We start from the raw sequence: 25,429 nt of genomic DNA on the forward strand, positions 1-25,429 counted from the left end.
AGGAAGCACTGATCAGTGCTTGGGTGTGGTGCAGGAGTCCAGGTGACAGCAAGTATGACATGATAGATCTCCTCCATTGTCAGCAGGGCAGAGGCTATGTCTTCTCATCTGGCATGATCACAGCATCAGCATCTTTCGTCCACAATGAACCAACTACCCAAGGTGAACTCACAGGGCTAGGCATTTCATCCTCTCAGGTACACGAACCACACAAAGGATCTGTGCTCTCCTAAGTTTGAGTGAACCCTGAGCCTCCAGAAACAGATACAGCGAGTGTCCAAAGACCCAACCACAACCCATCACACACCCTATCATACAGTCACAGAATTCACACAGTCCCAGGGTGCAAGTCTTCTACAGTCACAGGGAACAGGGAATCCACTCTCAGTCCTGCAAGCCTCCCCTGCCCACAGAAAGCTCTGTGACATTCCCAGAGCCAGCTGACTAACCTAAAGAAGGTGGTCAGAGCTCTGCCTTGGCAGGTTGAGTCTGGGCACCTTATTAGAGGGTAGGGGATCACTTCGTAGGCCTCACCATGCATGCTGCCCCTCTCCAAGCCTCAAGGCAAGATTCAAAGTCAATGGGGACCATGAATTTATCTCTTGGAAAAAAATCCCCCAATTGTGTTCGAGCCACAGCAGCCTCTGTTCAGCTGGTTCAGATGGTATCTCCTCACTGCTGCTTGCCCCCTGCAGCCACTGGCTGCAGGAGTCACGGGCAGTATCCTGCTCTCAGCTGCATGACTGTACTGTATCTGTGCTCCACAGGGCCTCTCTTCATTTTAAGAGTTTCTGCTGCAAATTTCTCTCCAACTGTCCCCTGAGAATATAATTCCTTTCCTTTTCTTCTGTCATCTTCCTTTGGTCAGAATCAGCATGCCATTTCACCAGTATAAAACCACCCCCCATTTTGTGTTATAATTTTTTGAAGAGAATGAACTTATGCATTGTCCCTATGAGTATGGAGTATCTTACATACATTGCTTTAAATAATAGGTCTAATTGCATTCATGTATTTATTGATTTAATAATTATTTAGATTCATATGGACTAATGGATATTAATTTTATAATTCCCTTTCTAATCTCATAATACTTTATTGCTCAAATTATTCCATGTTTGGCCATTTAAACTTTTTTGTAGGCTCATGTGTCCTTTTGACAAAAATCAGTAAGCTATATTTGCATCAGGCTATTCCTGCACTTTTTATTCTATTCCAATATTTTCATAAGTCTGTTCTTTCAATGACATCTTAATGTACTTTCTTGGTTAGTGTAGTTTATACTAAACCTTAAAATCGAGTGGTGTGAGTTCATCAACTTTGTTTTTGTTGCACAGTAATATGTTTGTTATTTTAGGCCTACTGACTCATGTAGAAACTTTAGAATCAGTTTGTTGACATCTACAAAATAGCTTTGTTTAATTTTGATTGAGATAATTACAGTCTATAAGTCAATTTGAAAAGAATTAAAATATTAATAATTAATCATTTTATGACTATAGAAATTCTCTACATTTACTTAGATCTTCTGTGATCAATCCATTTAATGTAATTTTCTACATATATTTTCCGAACATCTTATTAGATTTATATATGCTTTTATTTGTTTCTATGGTACCATTGCACACGGTGATATGTTTTCAATTTCAAATTTCAGTTGTGTATTGCTGATGAGCAAATTCTGACAGCACCTAACTGTTGTTCATTAATTTGGATCCCACTATATCACTTCACTCAGTGAAGTGTTCCAGGAGAGTTTCGTCAATTCTTGGTGTTTTCTACAAAGACTGTAATTTAATGTGCATAGAGACAGTTTTTGTTTCTTTTCAATATGCTTTTTCTTGATTCTTTTGCCATGTCATAATTGGAAAATACCTGATTACATACCATTAAGCAAATTATTTTAGATTCTCTAAATTCTTTTCAGTTAATATTAGAATGGTCTTTCTCTGTCATTTCACTTTAATTGAATCTTTATATTTAAAGTTGTTTTTATAGACAAGGGTCTGTTTCCATATCTACTCTGACAAACTATTTTTAGATGTAGTTGAATCATTCATATTTAAAGTGCATGTTGATATAGTTAATAGCTACCATATTTTCTATATGTTGTATTTTTTTTAATTTTTAAAATTTTCTTCTTTTTCTGATTTTAATACCTCATGTAATTCTATTTAATCTCTGTTACCGTATCAAATATATTTTTTCAAAAAAATTTAGTGTTCCTTAGAATTACTGAATTATACCATGTACAGGATAATAACACATTCTTTCCCCATGTTTTGATCATTGTCATGAATCCTTAATATCATATTAATATCTGCATTTTCCAAGAAATTACTCTGTGTGTGTGTAGTGCACATATGAAGTGAGTGTGGGAAAATGTTAAAAATTGGTAAAGCTAAATACATTTATGAAAAATATAAAATTTTCAATGAATTACCAGTATATACTTAAACTAGTAAATGTCCCTCTCCAAATTGCACTGTACAACTACAATTGTAATACAAGTTCCTAATCGAGTTTGCGCAAATCTTGCCTACTATCATTTGTGACATTACTTGTCATGAATAAATTAAATGAATTTATTCATGAGCAGTAATCATCTAATACATTGTATCATTATTTTAAACAATTATCTTTTAGATGTATGAAGAATAAGAAAGTAGCTCTAATTCTATTTTTTTTCTTCTGCTGTACTCCTTTTTTTCCCTTTGAGAAACATTTCTATTAATCCTTCATAGCTGATGGTAAATTTTGCTTAACAAAGAAGTTTAGGTGTTTTTCTTATTTCTATTTTATTTAATTTGTTTTTGTACTGTATCAATGCAAATATTTTACTCCAGTTGCCTTTTTTCTGCATAATTTGGGACAAGAAGTCTGTTGTAATTCTTGTCTTTATTGCTTTTTAGGAAACAGGTACCTTTCCCCTGCCCAAGTTGTCTCAAGATCTTCCCTTTGTCACTGATTTTCTGAAGTTTGGCTATTATATGACTAGGTATACAACCTTTTGCTATACGTTCTGTTTGGTGCTCTCCAATCTTGCCGTATTTGTTTTAGTTGTCATTAAGTTTGGATAATTCTCAATAGTTATTTGATTTATTCTCCTACTTTATTCTATCTTCCTTTTTTCTCTGATATTTCCATTACAAGTAAATTACAAGTTTCAGAATTATATCAAATTTATACCAGTTTTTGTGTATTTTATTCTTTTTTCCTCTTTTTTATTCTTTTTCCATCTCAGATGAGCCTTTTTCTATTAACCTTTCTTCAGGCTTATTGCTTATTGTTTATTTTCTGTCTACTAATGAGTCTATCAAAGTCATTTCCATATTTTAAACTCACTGTATGAATATTTCAATATTGTAGTATATGTGAATCTAGTTCTCTGTATTGTATTTTTCATATCTTTTAAGAAAACTTGTAAATATTTTTGTTAACTCTAAGATAAGAAAAACTGGGGTAAATAAGCTTTCAGTTGAGACTGTGTTAATATGGCTAGTGGCTATGTTATGTTTAATATTGGCTACATCTAATTTTTTTTGTTTTCTTTGGAATATGAAGGGACTTCTGCAAGAATTTCTTTTTGAGAGTTATATCCTGAAGCTTTTTAAACTTTCATTTTCTCAAATTATATCGAATAAAGTGAGATGTGGACAATGGGAAGCATTCTAAATAACGTTATGATTAAATCTCAGTTTTTCTTCTAATAATTCTTGATCTTTAATTTTCACAATTGTCTCTCTAGTGGTGTAGCTTGCTTTTGTCACCTTTAAGTGAGATTAAAGAGGTTAGGAAGTGGTGAGGTCTAAGAAACAACTTTCCAAGAAACGGAAGAGAGATCTGCTAATGTCTTTTTCCTTGAGGAGAAAGCCTTTGTAATGGAGAAACCACTCCCCACGTTCGCAATTGCAGTTCCCCTTCCACTACTAGAGAGATGTTGTGATCTGTCTGCATTCTTTAGAATGATGACCTTCGGTAAGGTTTCTAAGGGCAAACCCATGCATGTGTTAGTCCCCTCCTAAGTCTGTGTCACCTAGTAGTTTCTAGTTAGCTTTCAGCATCGTCAAAATTAACATTAAAGTGTTTACTACTTTATGGCTCCAGCATTGTCTGCTCCAAGTTAGCAGATATGGGTTGTATATTTCTTGATTCTTCTATCTCTCCATATCTTTTTTGGGGATTTTAATTTTTTTAACTTTTATTTAATAAATATAAATTTCCAAAGTACAACTTTTGGATTATAGCGACATTTTCCCGTAACTTCCCTGCCACCTGCAACCATCCCATCTTCCACTCCCTCTCTCATCCTATTCTTCATGAAGATTCATTTTCAAACTAGTGCTGCAAACTCAGTTTTGATATGGGCCCAAGAGAAGGTCTTGAATTTCAGTTTTTGGTTTTAGGAATAGAAGTAACAAGTCCCAGGTTTTTATCATGTCAGAGCCAAAATTGAAAGACATACTTTTTCTCTAGATTTTAAAATAAATTTTATCTTAAAGTTATCACCAGAATTATCAAATAATTTCAACTATATTTCCCAAATGTTAGCATTTTCTTATTTATTCTCATTCTCCCTCTTTCTCTATACACATTCATAGATTCTGCATCATTTCAAAGTATATTATAAACACAAGGTTATTCTATCCCTAAATACTTTACTGTATAGTTTCTTATATATAGCAGTTTCATCCATAATCACAATATAATGATTCTACTCATGTAAGTGATACTATATAAAAACAGTATAATGTAATTTACATTCTTCATTGAAATTTCATTTGACCTACTAATGTTCTTTATAGCAACAGAAATTTCATGTCTAGCAGAGAAGCCAAGATGTCATAATGCTTTTATTTGGCATTCCTCATTAGAATATTTCATTCCCAAAGAGTTTATCAGTCTGTCTTTACTTTCACATCCTTGACATTTTCAAAAAGGACAAGCCTTTATTTTTGTTTTGTTTCTAAAGATTTATTTGTTTATTTGAAAGGAGAAGGACACACAGAGAGACATCTTCCATCTGTTGTTTCACTCCCCACACATCCGCAAGGGCCAGGGCTGGGTCAGAGCTGGACCAGGAGTCCAAGGACTTGGGCCGTTTCCACAGCTTTCCTAGGCACATTTGCAGGGAGCTGGATTAGAAGTGGAGCAGCTGGGACTTGAACTGTCACCCATATGGGATGCAGGCACTGCAGATGGAGGCGTAACACCTTAGCCTTTGTTTTATACAGTAAATTTAAATTTTTCTGATGAATTTTCATAATTTAATTCTAGTTACAGAATTTTGGCAGGAACACCAATGAAGATCTGTACTTTCAATAAATTATTCATCAGAAGGCACATAATGCATATTTGTCACTTTACTTGTAAAGTTAACTTTGATTATCTGCCAGGTTTCTACACTTCAGAGTCACTGTGTTTGTGCTTGTAATTAATAAGTACCTTGTCAGGAGATACAGAAAGTACTGTTTCTCATCAAATTTTCATGCTATAGTTTTAGTAACTATTGTTTATTCTTGTTCAGACAATTTAATTGACTGCCAAATGTTAATTTTCTAATTTTGTGCTTCATTCTTCCTAAGTTGACATTCTACTGTAAGTGACATCTCAAGATGAGAGTTGAAAATTGTCTTCACTTCCTCTCATGAATTGTGATGGTGCACAATTATGTGGTAACTGCTTGAGAAATGCATAGCATGTCAGAAATAAAAAGGATACCGCCTCTGTCTCTCTGCCTCCCCTTCTCTCTCTGTGTAACTCTGACTTTCAAATAAATAAATAAATCTTAAAAAAAAAGGATTACCATGCTATGAAGCCAATACACATAAAAAATGTTCTCTGTATAGTAATAGGGCAAAAGTTTTGAAAAACAAGAGGAAAAACAAACATGCCATAATATGTATGCAATGGCTTCATATTATTATCCAGCTAACGGAGAAAGCCTGACATATTGTTAAAGAAGCAGCTGTAGGCCTAGCACCTATAAAACAGGCTCATAATCTGTGGGTTTAAGAGTTTGAATTGTTTTATCCAATACTACGCATCACAAAGTGTAGTCACCCTTGTCTATATAGGGAAGGTCACTACAAGTGCCCAGAGCAAAACTTTCCTTCTTAACACTAAACTAAGTGAAAATTGGTTTTACCAAATGTGTGTAATTATTTGTGAAATGCTCAAACCTTTATGTCATTGCCCTCAGAGTTTCTCAAAAATAATAAAATAAAATCATATACAGCTCCAAGTTAGACATGAATGAATCATAGTTGGATTTAGCTTTAAAGAACACCCTAGCAGATAGCCCAAAACAGTCATTGCCAAGGGGAATATCACTTAGAAGTTACCAGAACAAACATTTTCTCTTCATCATTACCATCATATGCTTTATTGATTCCCAAAGCGCAGTCAGTATTTCCTCCAGCAGCTCATACAAAACATCCACAGAGCTGGAGCATCTGCTTAGCTGTATTAACATAATACATTTCAAAATCAAATTATCAGAGGCATTTCAGTCTACAGTTGCATTGTTTTCCTTGCTAATGTCTTATGGTTAATGTAATATTTCGTCTCTAAAAAGCAGAACTCAGATTATCTGATTTAATTTGGCACTGAAGAATAATGACATATTATCTGAAAGCATGAGTGATGTATTTGTTCATGGATAGAAACCAACCCTGATTATGTACTTATTAAATAAGGCAGTACTAGATAAGAAATTCTAATTTTTATGTTTATAAAGAGATTATGGTAATTGGGAATACCGATTTACGGATGATGACTCCAGAACCTAAAGGACTGGAAATGAATGCTTTGATATAAATTGTTGTGAACAAAATGATCTTTCAGGAAGAAATCTATAGGAAGATATGGCTGATATTTTGATATTTACACTCTTATAAATGCTCACAGCTTTAGAAATAAAGTATTCCATACACGGAATGCAAGGCAGTTGTCACATCTCCAGTGATGACTGAGGGCCTTGCTCCAAAGTGGTAATGCATGTTTCTAGGGATGATACCTAACTTAGTTACAAAAAAGAAGGTGATGCTTCCTATTCTCTGTTCTGGAAGGCAAAGAGTGTTCTACAGCACAGCAGGATGATAACAGTTTACAACTTCCTATAGATTCTATAAAGAACTAGAAGAAAGCAGTATATAGGCTCCGAACAGAAAGATATGACAAATGTTTAAGCAAACTGGAGTCCTTATTAAGCCGATCCAATCATTATACATTCTATATATGGATCATATAATCATACTGTATCCCATTAATATGTACAATTATTATACATTAATTGAAGATAAGAATGCAAAAACAATAAATAAATGAAAATTATTTTTAAAATAAGGCAAAGAAGTTTCTCATATATTTAGAATGATTTCGTTCAAAATTAAAGAAGAATATTTGCTATAGTGAGCACCTAGAAATTGAAAATATTGAAATTTGTTTAAAAAAGAGGAATGATTAAGGGCATGGGATTGTGTTTCAGTGGGTTAAGCTGCCTCGTTGGACCTCTTCAGCCCATATCAAACTGTGGGTGTGAGTACTGGCTTGAACACTTCCTCTTCAGCTCCCTGCGAATGCACCTGGGAAAACAGAGGAAGGTGGCCCAGGTTCTTTGGTCATTGCCATGCAGGTTGGAGACCCAGAGTCCAGGCCTTTTGGAGATTGGACCAGTAGATGGAAAGCTTTCTTTGTATCTCCTTCTTTCTCCATCACTCTGCCTTTCATTCAAATAAATAAATCATGTAAAAGGGGATGAATAAATATATAATTTTTAATAGAAATGAAAATATTTATTGAACAATCAAGAGGTTGTTCGTGGATCTTTTATTCCCTTTGGTCTTTTCTGTATTTTCCCAATGACTGTAATGAGCTTACTGTTAATAACAACTGTAACATCTGCCTTTAATATAGATTGCTGATTTATTGTAAATTAGATTTAAGATAAAATAACTCAATCTGCTTTAATTTTTAGAAATCCTTTAGTAAAGAAACTGGCATTCTTTTCCCTAAAGTTGCATCAAGTTGCTTTATTGAAATAATAATATACTGCAAAATAACTGTGGATGTGTACAACATTTTAAAATTTACATAGTATTTACTTTTAGTCATTCAGAAAAAGCAAGTAATATTCCATTAACTATGAAGTGTACATCAAAATTATTCCTACGATCCACTGATTATGAAAAACCTATTGGAGGCCGGCGCCACAGCTCAATAGGCTAATCCTCCGCCTGCAGTGCTGGCACCCCGGATTCTAGTCCCGGTCAGGGCACCAGATTCTGTCCCGGTTACCCCTCTTCCAGGCCAGCTCTCTGCTGTGGCCCAGGAGTGCAGTGGAGGATGGCCCAATCCTTGGTCCCTGCACATGCATGGGAGACCAGGAGAAGGCCCTGGCTCCTGGCTTCAGATCAGTGCAGTGCACCGGCCACAGTGCACCGGCTGCAGCGGCCATTGGGGGGTTAACCAACGGAAAAGGAAGACCTTTCTCTCTGTCTCTCTCTCTCACTGTCCACTCTGCCTGTCAAAAATAAATAAATAAATAAATAAAACTATTGGAAATGAGGTTAAAACTGAGGCCTATTTCATTTTGGATTTTCACATCTTCCTACATTACAGTTAGAATATGATAGAAGGTGAATGATGCTGGCCAAAAATTGCATTATATAAATAAGTAAGGAAATAACAAACAAACATTAATAAACAAATGCATAATGAAACTGAAGACAGAAAGGACCTCCGACTGCACAATTTTGAAAGTGACATGAATAACAAAAAGCGGGTGGTGAAATTTATTTTGCATTCAGAAGATTGATCAAAAAAGTGATTTTAAAATCATGATTCAGTATCTAATATTTATGAAAGAGGGAAGTAAGTCTCTGCCATGGTTGTTTTTCCAGATTCCATGTTATGAATGTGAATATTACAGTTGTGCCTACAAAATTAAATTTATATTTTTGAAAAAACTTTCAAGTAAGCAATAATAAAACAAATAAAGACCTTTATTTGTTCTAAATATAAAAACATCTATTGAAATAATTCATAAAATTTGATAAGAAAAAATGTTAACAACTTGGTAGACAAATGGACAAAGGCTATGAAGAAAGAATTCAAAAAGTGGTTAATAATTTAGGCAACACAGTTATTTTGAGATGTCTTCCCTAATAATCAAGACATTAAAAAAATGTGATGATCAATAAAGATGCACCAGAGGAATGATTGCAGGTTTGTGATGAAGCCGGACCTCCCTAACAACGTGGAGGCAGAGTGAACTCTATGGGCTTTTGTCAATGTGGCCACCAGTGTTTACTAATATACCTAGTATCATGTAACTTGATTTTGGAACCTCTTCTTCATGTGTCTAAGAATGTACTCTAGTGCAGAAAAATATACATAAGTAGCCATTGAACTATTGCTTATAAGGAAAATGCATTGAAATTACCTAAAGATCTAACAGCAGTGTGATAACTAAGTACATTCCACTATTGTTAGAGGATTAAGTGTTTTTTTTTTTTTTAAGATTTATTCATTTATTTATTTGAAAGTCAGAGTTACACAGAGAGAGAGAGAGAGAGAGAGAGAGAGAGAGGTCTTCCATCCGCTGGTTCACTCCCCAATTGGCCGAAGCCAGGAGCCAGGAGCTTCTTCCGGGTCTCCCATTCAGGTGCAGGGGTCCAAGGACTTGGGCCATCTTCCACTGCTTTCCCAAGTTGTAGCAGAGAGCTGGATCAGAAGAAGAGCAGCTGGGACTAGAACCGGTGCCCATATGGGATGCTGGCACTTTAGGCCAGGGCGTTAACCCACTGTGCCACAGTGCCGGCCCCTTAAGTGTTTATTTTTAAAACTGTGTTCCCAGTAGTACTGCTATTTTAGATGAGTAATTGTGTGTTTGTGTGTGTGTGTGTGTGTGTTGTGTGTTTCTGAAGTGGAAAGGAAACTATAATGTTTAAAAAATATTTTTAAAATGAGGAGAAATTAATATAAGCTAGAATGAAGTATTTAAAAAGATTCACTTTTTTAAAGATTTTATTTATTTATTTATTTGACAGAGTTAAAGGCAGTGAGAGAGAAAGACAGAGAAAGTTCTTCCTTCCATTGTCTTACTCTCCAAATGGCCGCAATGGCCGGAGCTGCGCAGATCTGAAACCAGAAGCCAGTTTCTTTCTGGTCTCCCATGCGGGTGCAGGGGCCCAAGCACTTGAGCCATTCTCTACTGCTATTCCAGGTCACAGCAGAAAGCTGGACTGGAAGAGGAGCAGCCGGACTAGAACTGGCGTCCATATGGGAAGTGCCGCCCAAGTTTCCTTTCGTTTTAATGAGTGACTATGAAGTTTAATTTCTCTATTTTTCTAATCATTTGGGTTTATTAACCCCCATTTCTTTATGTCATTAATCTTTTAAGACTGATTCGAGGCCCATTTAATACATAGAAAAGTAAGGAAAATAATAGAAAACAATATACATATTTCAGCACATCCAAAACCAAGTCCAATTTTCTTGCCTTTCCTTCCTTTTCACTACAAAAGGTCAATCTTTATGATGGTAGTAATGATGATTATTCACTATCTGTATTTGAAATGAAGTTAGATCTGCCTTTATGATTCTTTATGATTTAATGAGAAACAAAAATTTCTAAATAACACTTGATTCATTCAAACTAGGTTTCTTGTCTATAAGTCCATCCTATTCCATTTTTTAGCTTGTATATTCACATTTCATACTGTGAAATTCTACAGGTGACCCAACTATAGCATATTAGTATTTTCTGCATTTAGAGGGACCTCCCATCCAGTGATTCTCTTCCCAAATGCCTGCATTACTACAGACTGGACCAAGCCAAAAGCATAGGCTGAGAATGCAGTTCAGGTCTTCCCCACGTATGGCACAAATGTAATTACTTAGGGCATCACTGCTGCCACCCAGGATCTGATTTAGCCAGAAACTGGAGGTCGGAATCAGAGCTGGAACTCATTAAACCCAGGCACTGCAATATGGGATACAGATATCTTAACTTTTAGGCACAACTTCTGTCCCTATGGTAGATTTATGATGTCAAAAATCTTCTTGCATTCTGAAATGTCTCATTGATTACTACATTTAACCATAACTAAAATTTGTTACAGGGTTTGTAATAAGGAAAACATCCTCACCCTCCCCATTCCTCTATTGCTGTCCCTCCTCCTCCCCACTCCCCATCCCCCTCTCTCTGTCTTTATCACCCTCCCTGTCTGTTTCTTTTATAAAAACATTCATATACAGAGTTAGAAGAAGCCTTTTATTCTTGGTCATTTCTAGTTTATCATAACACAGGGGGAAATCTTTCCAATTCAAAACGGCATTCCTAGAGAGGTGGAACACGCTGAGAGCTATTCTTACAACATAGAATCTTCTAGCTGTGACCCCATGAAACAACTGATCATCTATGCAGCTTTCTTCAGTCATTAAGTAGTGATTGCGTGAGTGTGAATTTTAAGAACACATTTTCTTTTCTCATACTGCTGTCATCCTTATCACAATTGAGCCCATTCTCTTTGGCAGTCACCCTGTATTAAATTAATTTTAAAACCTTCCGTATGTAATTCAGCTCAATAAAATGTTAAGTAATAGTAAGAACTATCCTCATTATTTATAAAGTTACCAGTTTCCAGGTTTCTCAATGTAGAAGGTTTTTTTTCAGAGTTTTCTGCTCCTTTTCCTTTTTTAAATTTTATTTGTTATACTAGTTTCATGTATTTCACATAGATTTAGGGTTTAGGAACATAGTCATACGTCTCACCCTCCCCTCCCTGCACTGTCCAACCCTTCTTCCTCCTCCCTCTTCCATTCCCATTCTTAATTTTTACAAAGATTTATCTTCAGTTTACTTAATGACCTTAAAGGTAACCCTGCAGTTAGTAAAGTAGCACAGGGCCAGTGTTGCAATGATGCGTCTGACTATGGATCAGAAGGTAGAACATTTAAAACCATTGAAGTCCAACAAAGGGACATTTGACTTGCAGTATAAATGCAGATGTGAGGACATACTTCTTATGTGGGGACAATCATTTCTTGCAAATCTATAAAGCTTCTGTTCCTGAGCCAGATTTGTGCAGTGTCAGTCCCAGAGCCTCCTCCAGCTCACATTCTTGAGCAACTCTCTTCTTGGGTCCATAATTCTTGATGTTCTCACAAGAAAGGAAAAGGCTACTCCAGCCATCATCACAACCTCCATCATCCTGGCTACAATGCTAAAATTTTGACAGAAAAAGAGATGTCTTTTTTTGTTGTTAATTTTTTTTTAATTTATCAGGTGAACAAATTTCATGTACTCAGATTTAGTAGCATAGTGATACTTCCCACTCTACCACACTCCTGCCCATTCTCCCGCCCATTCTCCCAGCCTCCCTTCTTTTTCCTCTCATAATTTTTCTTAAATTTCCTTTTTCTTAATTTTTACAGTAGAATACTTTCAGTTTATTTTATAATCATAAACTTAACCCTCCATTCAATTTTTTAAGTAAAAAGTTTGAAAAAAGAAGAAAAAAAAAACCACTGTTCCTCACTAGTAGAGACAAGGGCTATAAACAATAATTAAACCTCAAAATGTCAGTTTCATTCATATACATAAGAAGACAAAAGGTGTCTTTGCAAATCTCAATATTGGTGAAGACCTGCCTTTAGAAATGTTGTCTGGCAAGGCCGGCATCGCGGCTCACTTGGCTAGTCCTCTGCCTGTGGCGCCAGCACCCCGGGTTCTAGTCCTGGTCGGGGTGCCGGATTCTATCCCGGTAGCTCCTCTTCCAGTCCAGCTCTCTTCTGTGGCCCGGGAAAGCAGTGGAGGATGGCCCAAGTGCTTGGGCCCTGCACATGCATGGGAGACCAGGAGGAAGCACCTGGTTCCTGGCTTCAGATCAGCACAGTGCACCAGCCGTGGCGGCCATTTGTGGTGGTGAACCAATGGAAGGAAGACCATTCTCCCTCTCTCTTTCTCTAACTCTGCCTGTCAAAAAAAAAAAAAAAAAAAAAAAAAAAAAAATGTCACCTGGCAAAGAGATTCTTTGAATTCTTGGTTTTATATTTACTCTCAGCATCAGTGCTGTCGCTCCCCCTCTTCGTGGAGGAACGACACTAAGCCCTGCCTAGGCTTCATATCCGAGTCACGGCACCATTATGTCGCTCCCCGTCTTCGTGGGGGAACGACACAGGACCCTGCGCTGTTCTTTCTGTCTGCTCGGCCCTCCCCGGGTTTGCTGCTGGTTCTTCCCGGGTTGGCTACTATCCCTTCCACCTCCGTGGAAGGGCAGTTCCCCCTGGCCGCATTCCCCACTTCCGCAGGGGAGCGGCACACCGCCGGCCGGTTCTCTCGGGGGCTGCACGGGTTCCCTTAGATGTTCCCCATAGATGTTCCTGGTGCATGCCGTCTCTCTCCTCCTTTATAGTCCTCCTCCGCCAATCCTAACTCGGCTGCCCACACGCCGAGTACGCTGCTCTCCTCCAATCAGGAGCAAGTCCTACAGTTTATTAGTTGAACTGGAGGCAGCTGTGCGGAAGCTGTTTACTTCTCTCCCAGCGCCATATTGTGGGAGAGCAGATGCATAGAATAAGTCTTAATTCGAGTAACTCAGTCTAGTCCGGATTGCTCCCCACAAGTGCCAGTTGTATTGAAAAAAAAAAAAACAACTTTTTTGTTTTGTTTTAAAATCACAACCTAAGCACTATAACACAAAAGGTAACACATGTATAGAACAAAAAAAATATCTGTGTGGTATTTCAGTTGTTTGCAAGGCTGCTAGGTTTACTCAACACCTAGACATCCCTCATAAATAATGGGGGTAGGTAGGAGAAATATTAAATCTGCAAAAGTGGAAAAAGTAGGACAATAGTCTACTAAGATAAATCAGGCAATTATTTTTATTTCCTTTGACTAGATAATGAATTGGCTCTACACTAAACATATATTTGAGTACATTGCTTTCTTCTGGAGGCTTGGCCTGATATGATGACAGCACTTGGTCCAGATCACCCAAAATGTTGCCCCACATACCACATCCAGGATTCTGAAGCAGACCATCCCAATTTATCACCAGTGTTCAACTTCCATAAGAAAGCACTTAACCTTTCCTTACAGTTTTTTTTTTGTTTAGTTCAAGTATGATTTTTAAATTAATTATAGAAGATCAACATTAAATGATTATTGGTGATTAAACTCCATATAAAATAAAAATATCCACCCCCCCCCACAAATAATTTTTGCCAACACAATTATTTTTACCTTTATGTTTTTGGAAATTTTTCCTACCCACCCAGACTAATCAAAATGGGAACTCTTTTTTTTTCCCTTTCTTTTTTTCTAAAAATGTCTTAAAACAATTAGTTGTAAAAGTTGTCCTTGAAATTTGAGCAAGTTTTTAAAAATGTAAATATCAATGATTTACTTGTATTATTTTGTTGAAAAGGAAGGAGAGAAGAAGCAGAAATCGAAAATGTCCTAAAAATCTGAATTCTGGTATCTTTCATCCTGTTTTGGGGCTTCTAGAGAATATCCAGTACAACCTGAACAACAGAACACAGCGTATGAAGTAATTCTGAATCCCGTTGTACAGAGAGGGAAAGGAGAAGCGGAGACCTTAGGGAAGTTGCTGAGCCCCCTGAGTGTTTGCCTTCTAACCACCCTCACAGTGTACTATTTACCACATTTTTTTTTTTCAGTTGAATTTGGCCGCAAACCCTAGGATACTGACAAACTGCACACATACACAATTTGTTAGAATAAAGGAGGAAAATAAAGTGAGATAAGAAGCACATTCAACTTCCACGTCATTGAAATGAAAGTAGGCAATATTCTTCATTAATTGTCCTACCTATTAGTAGATGCTAGAAAACTATTAATATTAAAAGCATAGGTCATTTTAAGTCTTCAATAAAAGGTATCATTATATCCAGTTCAGATATTTAAATGCCCATGCATTAGTGATCTTTTGTACCTCAAAAATCAACCATAACTTTTAAAAACCTAATTTCATGATTTGAGTTTAAATGTTCAAATTCCTAACCTTCATTCCATTTATTCTTTCAAAGACAAGGTGAAGCATGTGGAGAGAAGAGTACTGGCTGGTTGTCAGCAATTTTGAATTCTGATTTTGAACCTTCCTGTAACTTCAAAGCTGCCACTAAACCACAAAAGGTTTATTATTCGCTTTCTCACACATAAACAAATAAATATGTGCTAGCATACTTCTAAGATTCATGTTTGCTGGCACGTTTTATTAATTTCTCTGGGCTTAGTAAATGCACAACTCTTTTCATAATCCAACACAATATACGAAACATTAAAAAGTAGATTTTTTCTTATTTTTCAAAGAGTAAACCACAGATGTCCTTTTTATGTCAACCTCTAGTCAAGCCCTAAATTTGTTTACTATCTTTGTGATTTATACACAAATTTTTAATTTGATAGCTATTCATCAAAGTGCACCTGTTCCAATTATAAGGATAACTCTCTTTGTTTTCTTTTGACAAAGAAGCTGCATGTTATGATTGCTAAAATTACTAACAGGGAAATAGAATAAGAATCTTTCATCTTCCTACTCTGGTTCATGACTTGCTCCATGAATTTTTGCTTCATGAATTAAAGAAGTCACAGCATTTTGCTGAAAACTATAGCCATTGCACTGTTCTGCTTCAAATACGCTTCATTTCCCCAAAATAAAGTATAGTAACTGTACTTCGAGAGCAAGGAACAGTGGCTAATAATAATGAATCCCAAAGTAAGGTGTGTAAGAATGCACTGGAAATTGTTCTCCTTCTGATAGGAAGGTGGGCATTTCTTCACTGGCCTGTGATTACCATGATGCTATTGTCTATTTAACCTCCAAGGGGTTGAGGTGTTCATTGTACATCAGAAAATGTTTTCAGGTGCAGAACTGGCTGTTACTCAGGGTGACAGAGGACTAATATTGAGTTGCATATTTCTCATGATAGGAAACATTTTTTGATCACCAAATGCAGGCTGTCTTAGCCAAGACTAGATTGGATCACTGCAGGATATTTGATACTGTTGGCAGCCCATTCACACTTCTTGGATCAAATATATGAGTAGCACTGGAGTTGGGACCCAATGGAAATATATTTGAAAAGGTCTTTAAGAAATTCAAATATGTAACTAAGTTAAGAACTAAGATCATAGAGAAATTGTCTCTAGACTTAGCTGTGTATCAGACATTCCTAGGAAAACAAAAACAATGTAAAATCTGTCCCATCATTCTGACTGTAGGGTAGAGTCAAGGAAGTTAAAGTTTAACAAGCATACCAAGTATTTCTGGAGTAGTAGTTATCCATCGGCCTCAAACATTGGTCCCTAAAGCATTCATACAATGAGGTAAAATTCTGATAAAGAATGAAAGAGGGTTTATTGGCCAGTCTGGTTAGGCAGTCCCTAGATAGGCAAAGTTAAAGGTTTTGCTGTAGCTGGATATAATGAATTTTTCTATAAAAGAACAAAGTATAGTATATTGTTAAGATGTACATCTGGAAGAGTCAACCTTTAGAGTTTTGGGATCTAGACATCTGTATTTTATAGACTTCCTTTGCTCTAGAAATAGCCCTAGTTGTAGAGGGATCTCTCATGCTCTGCTCTGAGAATGCACTTCTTTGGGTAGTTGTAAGTCAGTGAAGAAGTTTTTCTGCATGACAATGCTAAAAATACAGATAATAGAGCCAGGTATGTCTTATATGAGATTTATATTTTCATGGGGAATCTAAATCTATTTTTAAAAGATTAATTGATTTGAAATACAGAGTTACAGAAATAGGGAGAGACTAAGAGACAGATCTTCCATCTGTTGATTCACTCCACAAATGTCCACAGTGGTCTGGCCTGGGCCATGCCAAAGCCAAGAGCCAGGAACTCATTTGGGTCTGCCATATGGCTATTAAGGGCCTAAATACTTGAGAAATCTTCTGCTGCTTTTTCAGGAGAATTCCACAGAACTGACAGGGCCCCAAGCCCTTGGGCCATCTTCTGCTGCTTTCCTACAAGCATTATTAGGGAACTAGGTCAGAAGTGGAGTAGCTGGGACTCGGACTAGTGCTCATATGGGATGCCGGTATTGCAGACAGTGGCTTAACCTGCTGTGCTACAGCACTAGGCCGATGTGCATTGATCTCAAACATGAGTTAGTTATCTGTATGTCCTTGTAACTATATATAGGGTTAGTAGATGGGCCTATGATTAGGAAGACTTGTGACTAGGAGGATGTAGGGACAGTAGAAAGGAAAGTGAAATTTTAAAATACTGTCAGACTCCAGTTCCCCAGTACTCCTACATATGTTTGGACATTATTAATTTCAAGGAGCTGGCATTCCTAGGCTGCATCATGTAGTCAAGTCCAGTACTTTTAAAAACTTTAACACAAGTGTGGATCTCATGGACATCTTGGTGGAATGCAGACTCTGATTCAGCATGGGTGAGATTCTGCACTCCCAACAAATCCCCATGATTCTGGAGGATGTTCGTCCAGTTACTGCTCTGAACTGCAAGGATCTAGGCAATTTTTGTGGTGCGTGACAGCAGCCCACTCACACTTATTAACCTTTCTCAATGTCTTCTGAATAGTTATTGATTACAGAATAATTCGCTTCAGAGAATATAGACGCACCTTGCCAACTCATTACGCCATATTCTTTTAGGTTGGACCCTGATGGTCCTCATTTTATAGCCATTTAGTATTGCAGCAGCTTAACAGCACCTCAATATATTTAATTTACAAACAGTGCCACAGAAAGACTGTGAAGTCAGTGTTATTTTATTAGCTTTATTAGTTTTACCAAACTCCACGTAGGTTTCAGAATCTTTCTTGACAAGCTTCCATGGACTTCTAATTTCAGGTTCAAAATTATGTTCCCTAAAACCAATCTCCTGTGTAAAATATGATGTCCTAATTCTCTTTACCTGTTGGGATAACATGTTAGTAATACAAACAAACAAGATTCCCAGGTATAATTTTATAGACTTGGATATAAAATTCTACATAAATTTTAAATAAGCCACACAATACCCATATGATGTACCATTATTTTCACATTAGTGTAGAGAGGGATAAAACTGAAATTGAGATCACCTCGTCTGCCTGAGGCCAACAGAATATGCAATACAATTTATGATAATTCAACATGAGGCATCATGTTCCTATTCACACTTTATATAAAGAGAAGATATAAATTGGTTCCCAGAGGGATGCCCATACAGGCCATTCTGTGGGTTACATGGTATGTTAACTGACCTAATGAGCCCCTTTTGGAGGGAGATGACTTCTTAGTACTAGTGTCCGTTACACTTTACTACGCAATACTGAAATTACAACAAAACTTAACATTCTATGAAAAAGTAACATCTATTTTACAATGTAATGCAACTCCAGTAACTTTAGAATAAAATGCTTTAAAATACCAGTAAATATAAAACAGAAACAAGTCACTATTAATGATTGCTACATTTCTAAATTCAGTGGAAAGTCCATTATAATTAGCCAAAGTTTTCCCCTGCAATCTCTATGACCTCTTTTGGGGTCTCTACTATTCTGCTAGAGTAGGAAACATACAGAAACTAAGTGAAATAATTGAAGGCAGAAGTATAGGTTGTAACTCTGTACCATATTATTATGGAGGGGTGATATGTCAATGAAATTTTTTCCAAGATGATTAGGTTCTTTCAAACTGCCATCAAGTCAATGAAATGAAGCACAGTTGATCACAATATGTTTCATTAATGATTATATTTACCAGCTCTTGGACTGTCAGTTCAGTGACTATGGATGAATTTTTTTTTCAACTTTTATTTAATGAATATAAATTTCCAAAGTACAGCTTATGGATTACAATGGCTTCTCCCCCCCATAACGTCCCTCCCACCTGCAACCCTCCCCTTTCCCACTCCCTCTCCCCTTCCATTCACATCAAGATTCATTTTCGATTCTCTTTATATACAGAAGATCAGTTTAGCACACATTAAGTAAAGATTTCAACAGTTTGCTCCCACACAGAAACATAAAGAGAAAAATACTGTTTGAGTACTAGTTATAGCATTAAATCTCAATATATTAAACCTTACTGGTGAACTTTTTTTCAAAGGTTTTCACATTGTTTCAAGCCTGTTAACAAGGACTTTTTCGCTACAGGTCAATGAAGAAATCCCATTTTCTATGCCTTAATATAGAAACCTGCAAGTGCTTCCTTCTATATCTAGTACTGCTATGATTATTCTCAGTTAATTTATATTATCTTTATTGTAGATTTACTAGATTTGGGGACTAGAATACATGAAAAACTTCCTGAGACAACAAAACAAGGAAAGCATATATTACATAGAGTATTAGTAGTAGCTATGTCTTATAAGTAAGAAGACTGTTGTGTATCCTCAGAAAAGGGAAAATCCACATACAATATCTGGATAACACATTTTATACCATATCTTGTCATACCATATTTTACTTCTTTGTTCTTTTTAATTCTTGCCTTCATCATATTCATCTTACTTTTGTTTTATACTGACTAGTTTTTCTATTATGTCAAAATAAACTTTTAGCTGATAATTTTTAAAATATATCATCACATTACATTACATTGTGTAATTTGAGTTGCTTAATTAAATTCAAGCTATTTTACTCATTGAATCATTTAGCCAAGCATAGGGATGTTAACCCAGCAAAATTGTACTTTACTTATGGTTTAAACACAATTGAGATACATTAACATCACTAAGACTGTGGAAAGGATAATGAATTTTGCTTTGTTATAAAGAATTTTGCTTCCAGCTTCCAAGGACAATTACTGTGCACTTTTGTTTATGTTGTAGAGTATTGTCTGCGACACTTGGCCACTTGGTACACTGCATTAAGTTGAGCATTGTAAATTATTTTATTTATAAGAAAGAAAGGTATTGAAAATACAATGTAGAGCTTTCTAAATAAAATGGCACTTTGTGAGTTTGTTTATTGTGTTCCAAATTTCTATAATTTTCTGCTGTTTCATTTTAAAAGGACTCTTCCTTTGAAAGAATAGATTCTATTTTGAAAATGGGTCTCTGGATTCATAAGCAGCAAAAAGTCTTTATTACATGAGCAGTAGCCAAAAATGAAATAGCTGGGAAGTGTAATTATAGAGATGTGCTATAAAACACATTTCTATATTGTTCTTAGCTTAAGGTATAATAAAACTTCACAGACACATTTCCTTCTGTATTTGATAGACTTTTTTATGTTCCTTACCAGTCTTCTGTTAGAAAGATATTTTTAGCTTCTCCTGCCCTCAGATTCATGCTCTGGTTCTTAGAGTCTAGGACTTACACCAGCAAATCTCCTGCCTAGGTTTGGGTTTGGAGTGAAATTGTTACACTACCTATTGGGTCTCCAGCTTGCTGACAGTATGTGGTAGAATTTCTCATAGTCCTGTCAGCCAATCCACATATTTAATAAATCTCTTTCTATGTTTGGTATATCTTTATATTGTTTCTAATTCCCTAGAGAACCTTGACTAAGATAATAAGCACACTAATACTGACTGGATATCTATAAAAGGCTATTTTTCCTAATGCAATCATACATGCATTACAAACAAAAATGATATGTTGTGCTAATAGGCTAATATAGCTGTCTGAATGATTTTCTGAAAAACATCTCAATATGGCCACAAGAGATATTATCCTGCCAATTTCAGAGGTTTCAATTGCTGATTGATATTGCCTAAAACATTCTAGCCTGCTATTACCTAGCAAAGCAAAATAGAAGACTTCCTAGTTTCCTTGAGCTATATCTCCAGCCAACTTGACCATGCCAGTCTCCGGAGCTATTTGGGAGAAAGTTTCCTGTTTCAAAAGTTCCATTTAATCATTGTTTTATTGTGTTTTTTTTTTTTTTCTTTTTGTGAATTTCAGGTGGGTCTAGATATTCAATTGCTAAGCTGATTATAGTGCCAGAGTTCTCTTTTTCTTACAGGTGGCATCAATTTCAGCTGTGTCAGGCAAGGGGACATATATAAAATCTCTGTCAATTTTCTATTACATTTTTATATAACAAATACCATAAAAATTAGAACAAAAGAATAAAGTATATTGTGACTATTGGAGGAAACTCCACAAAAGCACAAATATATGGATTGAATATGCATCCATGTTGCATATCTTATCAAGATAGGCCTATCTTATCAAGATAGGAAATTTCCAGATTTTAAAAAAATTTCCAGTGTACAAGTTCTAAGTGGCAATTCTGAATTCCTCCTCTGGCTCTCTCCTGTGACTCACAGGACAAATTATCTAACAAACAGGACAAACCTTTTAAATTACATGGAAAATGAATTTTGAGACAATAGGAAAACATGTCCAAAAAAGACTTCGATTGTTCAAAAGTTTGAACAACATAAAATTGCCGACACACAAAGGCATTTTGAAAAAGTATGAAATTAATGCAGCTCAGTCTAGTATGTCTATTCAGAGACAACAACTCCCTGAAACCGAGGAAAGGAAGAAGGGAATGTAGGGAGAAAGGCAATCACTGTTAAGTTGGATCCTGACCGAAGGAACACTGTTTTGTTGGAAGTAGACTGTTTTCCCCAAAAAGTTTATCTTTCTGAATATAGCAAAAATCCATAAGCTAAAATATTGAAAAAGCATATATCTAATGCATAACTAAAATTCTGTTTCTCCGAAAAAATGAGAAAATAGGCAAATCTCTAACTAACCTAATGAATAAAAAGTAAGAAGCCCCAAATATGTATGAGCCAAATAGCTTTTAAACCACAGGAAATAAAATAATTTATGACATTAGTTTTCAGATCTCCTGGTAATAAGACGGATAAATCAAGATAAAAAAAAAAAACATAATTTAAAAGGCAGATATACAGTTTGCCAAAAAACACTTCTTTGGAGATAGAAAGATCAATCAGACTAATTTCTACTGAAAGAGTAGAAAACTCTATTAAAAAACTGCATTTAAAAAATATTTTTTTATGTGACAGATAGAGTTAGACAGTGAGAGAAAGAGACAGAGAGAAAGGTCTTCCTTTCATTGGTTCACCCCCCGAAATGGCCGCTAAGGCCGGCGCTGCATTGATCCAAAGCCAGGAGCCAGGTACTTTTCCTGGTCTCCCACGCTGGTGCAGGCACCCAAGCACTTGGGCCATTCTCCATTGCCCTCCAAGGCCACAGCAGAGAGCTGGACTGGAAGACGAGCAACCGGGACTAGAACACAGTGGCCAAAAAAACATTTTAAAACTGATCAGAACCAACTATATTCAGAAGGAAATTCTATTACTCCACCAAAACTAGATTATTGTAGAGCTGCATAAAGTGTTACAGAAAATATAAATGAAAGGAAACATAGAAAATATTTTTAAAAAATTTATTTATTCATTGAAAGAGTTACAGAGAGGCAGAGGCAGAGAGAGAGAAGTCTTCCATCTGCTGGTTCACTCCCCAGATGGCCACATTGGCTAGAGTTGGGCCGATCCAAAGCCAGGAGCCAGGAGCTTCTTCCAGGTCTCCCACATGGGTGCAGGGGCCCAACAGCTTGGGTCATCTTCTATTGCTTTCCCAGGCCACAGTGGAAAGCTGGATCAGAAGTGGAGTAGCTGGAACTTGAACAGGTGCTCATAGGGGATGCCAGCACTGCAGGCGGCAGCTTTACCCGCTACACCACAGTGTCAGCCCCAGAAAATATTTTTAAAGAACCAAAGGAGAAAAAGAAAATGTAAAGAAATAAAAAGAGAGAAAGAAAGGGAGGAATTATAGGCTAAATCACTCAAAAATATGGATATTTCAAAAAACACATAGCTAATATAATATCAAGAAAATAATACACTCTGAAAATATACATTTTATTTGTTATTTGTTATTATAGGTTTGTTTTTATGAGAACTATATTATTAAAAAATCTATTAATAAAATATATTAGAAATCTCCTCCAACTTGCAAGCTATACACATGTGGATATTGTAGTTAAAGTTATAGCAAAAGCACTATTTATAACTGCACCCAAGAAAATAAAATGTTTAGAGACATATTTCACAAGTGTTCAGACCTATATAAGAAAAACTTTAAGCACTTAATGAAAAACATAAAAATGGTTTTGAAAAAATGGAAAAAATATCCCTTCTATTGGATAAAAAGACTTAATATCATAAATAAGATAGTTTGCTCCAAATTTACTCATACATTTCATACAATTTCAATAGAAATAGCAATAGGTAGAGAAACTGATACTAAATTTGGTATGGAAAGAAAAACATGCAAGATCCAGAAAAAAATGAGAATGAACAGCTATGTGAATGGTAAGGATAGTGGCAGACTAGTTCTGTCTTATATTAAATAATTTAAATCCTATGAATACACAATGTGGTGCTAAAATATGAATACAAAATGAAACAAAGTCTATAATTACCCATACACATAGGTAAATCTGATAACTTACAAAGAAATCATCTCAGAAAAAAAAGGTGTCTTAATAAATGGTGCCAAGACAACCAAAACACCATGTGGAAAAAGAAATAAAAACATATCCAATAATATGTTCTAAGTTCCCTATAAATCTAAATGAACCGGGTAATTTAAAAGATATGTTAAGGAACTAAAAGGGAGACTTAGACTCTAATACAATTGTATTGGGGGACTTCAGTACTCCACTTTCAGCAATAGACAGATCAACCAGACAGAAGATCAACAAGGAAACAGCAGATTTAATTGACAGTATAGCCCAAATGGTTCTAACAGATATCTACAGAAATTTTCATCCTACACTTGAAGAATACACATTCTTCTCAGCAGTACATGAAACCTATTCTAGGATTGATCACATACTAGGCCACAAAGCAAGTCTCAGCAAATTCAAAAGAATCGAAATCATACCATACATATTCTCAGACCACAGTGGAATGACGCTGGAAATTAGCAACTCAGGAATCCCTAGAGCATATGCAAACTCATGGAGACTGAACAACATGCTCCTGAATGAAGAAATCAAAAACTTTCTGGAAGTAAATGAAGATAACAACACAGCATATCAAAAATTATGGGATACAGCAAAAGCAGTGTTAAGAAGAAAGTTTATAGCAATAGGTGCCTACATCAAGAAACTGGAAAGACACCAAATAAATGAGCTATCAATGCATTTCAAGAATCTAGAAATATTGCACCAAACCAGACCCAAAACTAGTAGGAGAAGAGAAGTAATTAAAATTAGAGAATAAATCAACAGAATTGAATCCAATAAAATTCTGGCCAATAGTATGCAACAACACATCAGAAAGATTATCCACCCAGACCAAGTGGAATTTATCGCTGGTATGCAGGGATAGTTCAGCATTCGCAAATCAATCAATGTGATACACCACATAAACAAACTACAGAAGAAAACCATATGATTATCTCAATAGATGCAGAGAAAGCATTTGATAAAATACAACACCCTTTCATTCCTTTACATATTTTGGTATTCTATATTAACTGAAAATGGTGAAGAAGATGAAAATACACTGAACACAGTATTATTCCTTTAAGGTTATGTGTTATCAATTTTGAAAATATATTTTATGCAGTTTGTAGAAACAAGTGCATTAAATATCTTTTTTTTTAAGGGAAAGGGTTTATTGGGGAAAACCCAGCAAAGAAGGGGCAAAGAGGGCAAAGAGGGAGAAAGAGACTGTAAGAGAGAGAGAGAGAGAGAGGAGAGGAGCTAGCGAGGAGAGAAGAGAGAGACAAGAGAAGAGAGAGCAAGCAGGAGAGAGCAGAGAGCAGGAGAGAAGAGCCAAGAGAGAGGCACGTGTTCAGGAACAGGAACTTTGCCAGAAGGCGGGCAGGGAAGCAGGAGCAGTGAATCCCATTAGGATGGGGGTGGAGCTTGACAACAGCGGTTGGGCCATATGGCTACCTGACTTTTAGCAATGTTGGTGGGGGCTAGAGCCTAGGATGGTGTCAGGGTGTAGATCACTCCATAGATAAAACTGCGCCATTTTCCTAACATTCTCCCCTTTTGTTTTTTATAAAGCAGGAGTTGTTTGGGGTTACATTAGTCCCAAAAGTCCAGGAGAGGTAGAGGGACGATGATCTGTCTTTAGAGCTACTTCCTGCTGGCATGGGGCAATGTCTCAGGCCGCTGTCCCCTGGATGGGGAGCCGAGTGTATCCCTGTAGCAGCATTTGGTTGACCGCCTGGTTGCTGAAGGCCTTGGTTCATTCCATTATCACCTCCTGTAAACACTTAAACAGACACTGTCGTATACAAGACAGGGTGAGAACAGCAACCAACGATCCTAACCATTAACCAAGTAATTAGCTGAGTAATGAGAGGATTTCATAGAGGAGAGGACTGGGCGGGGGGGGGGGGGCCCTCTGGACCCTTGTGAGGACAGTTTGATGGGTGTGGCTTAAAGCTGATCCCAGCCAAAAGGCCACTTAACTTTTG

Source organism: Oryctolagus cuniculus, chromosome 3 (genome assembly GCF_964237555.1).
Source record: "Oryctolagus cuniculus chromosome 3, mOryCun1.1, whole genome shotgun sequence".
In the NCBI taxonomy this organism is placed as follows: Eukaryota; Metazoa; Chordata; class Mammalia; order Lagomorpha; family Leporidae; genus Oryctolagus; species Oryctolagus cuniculus.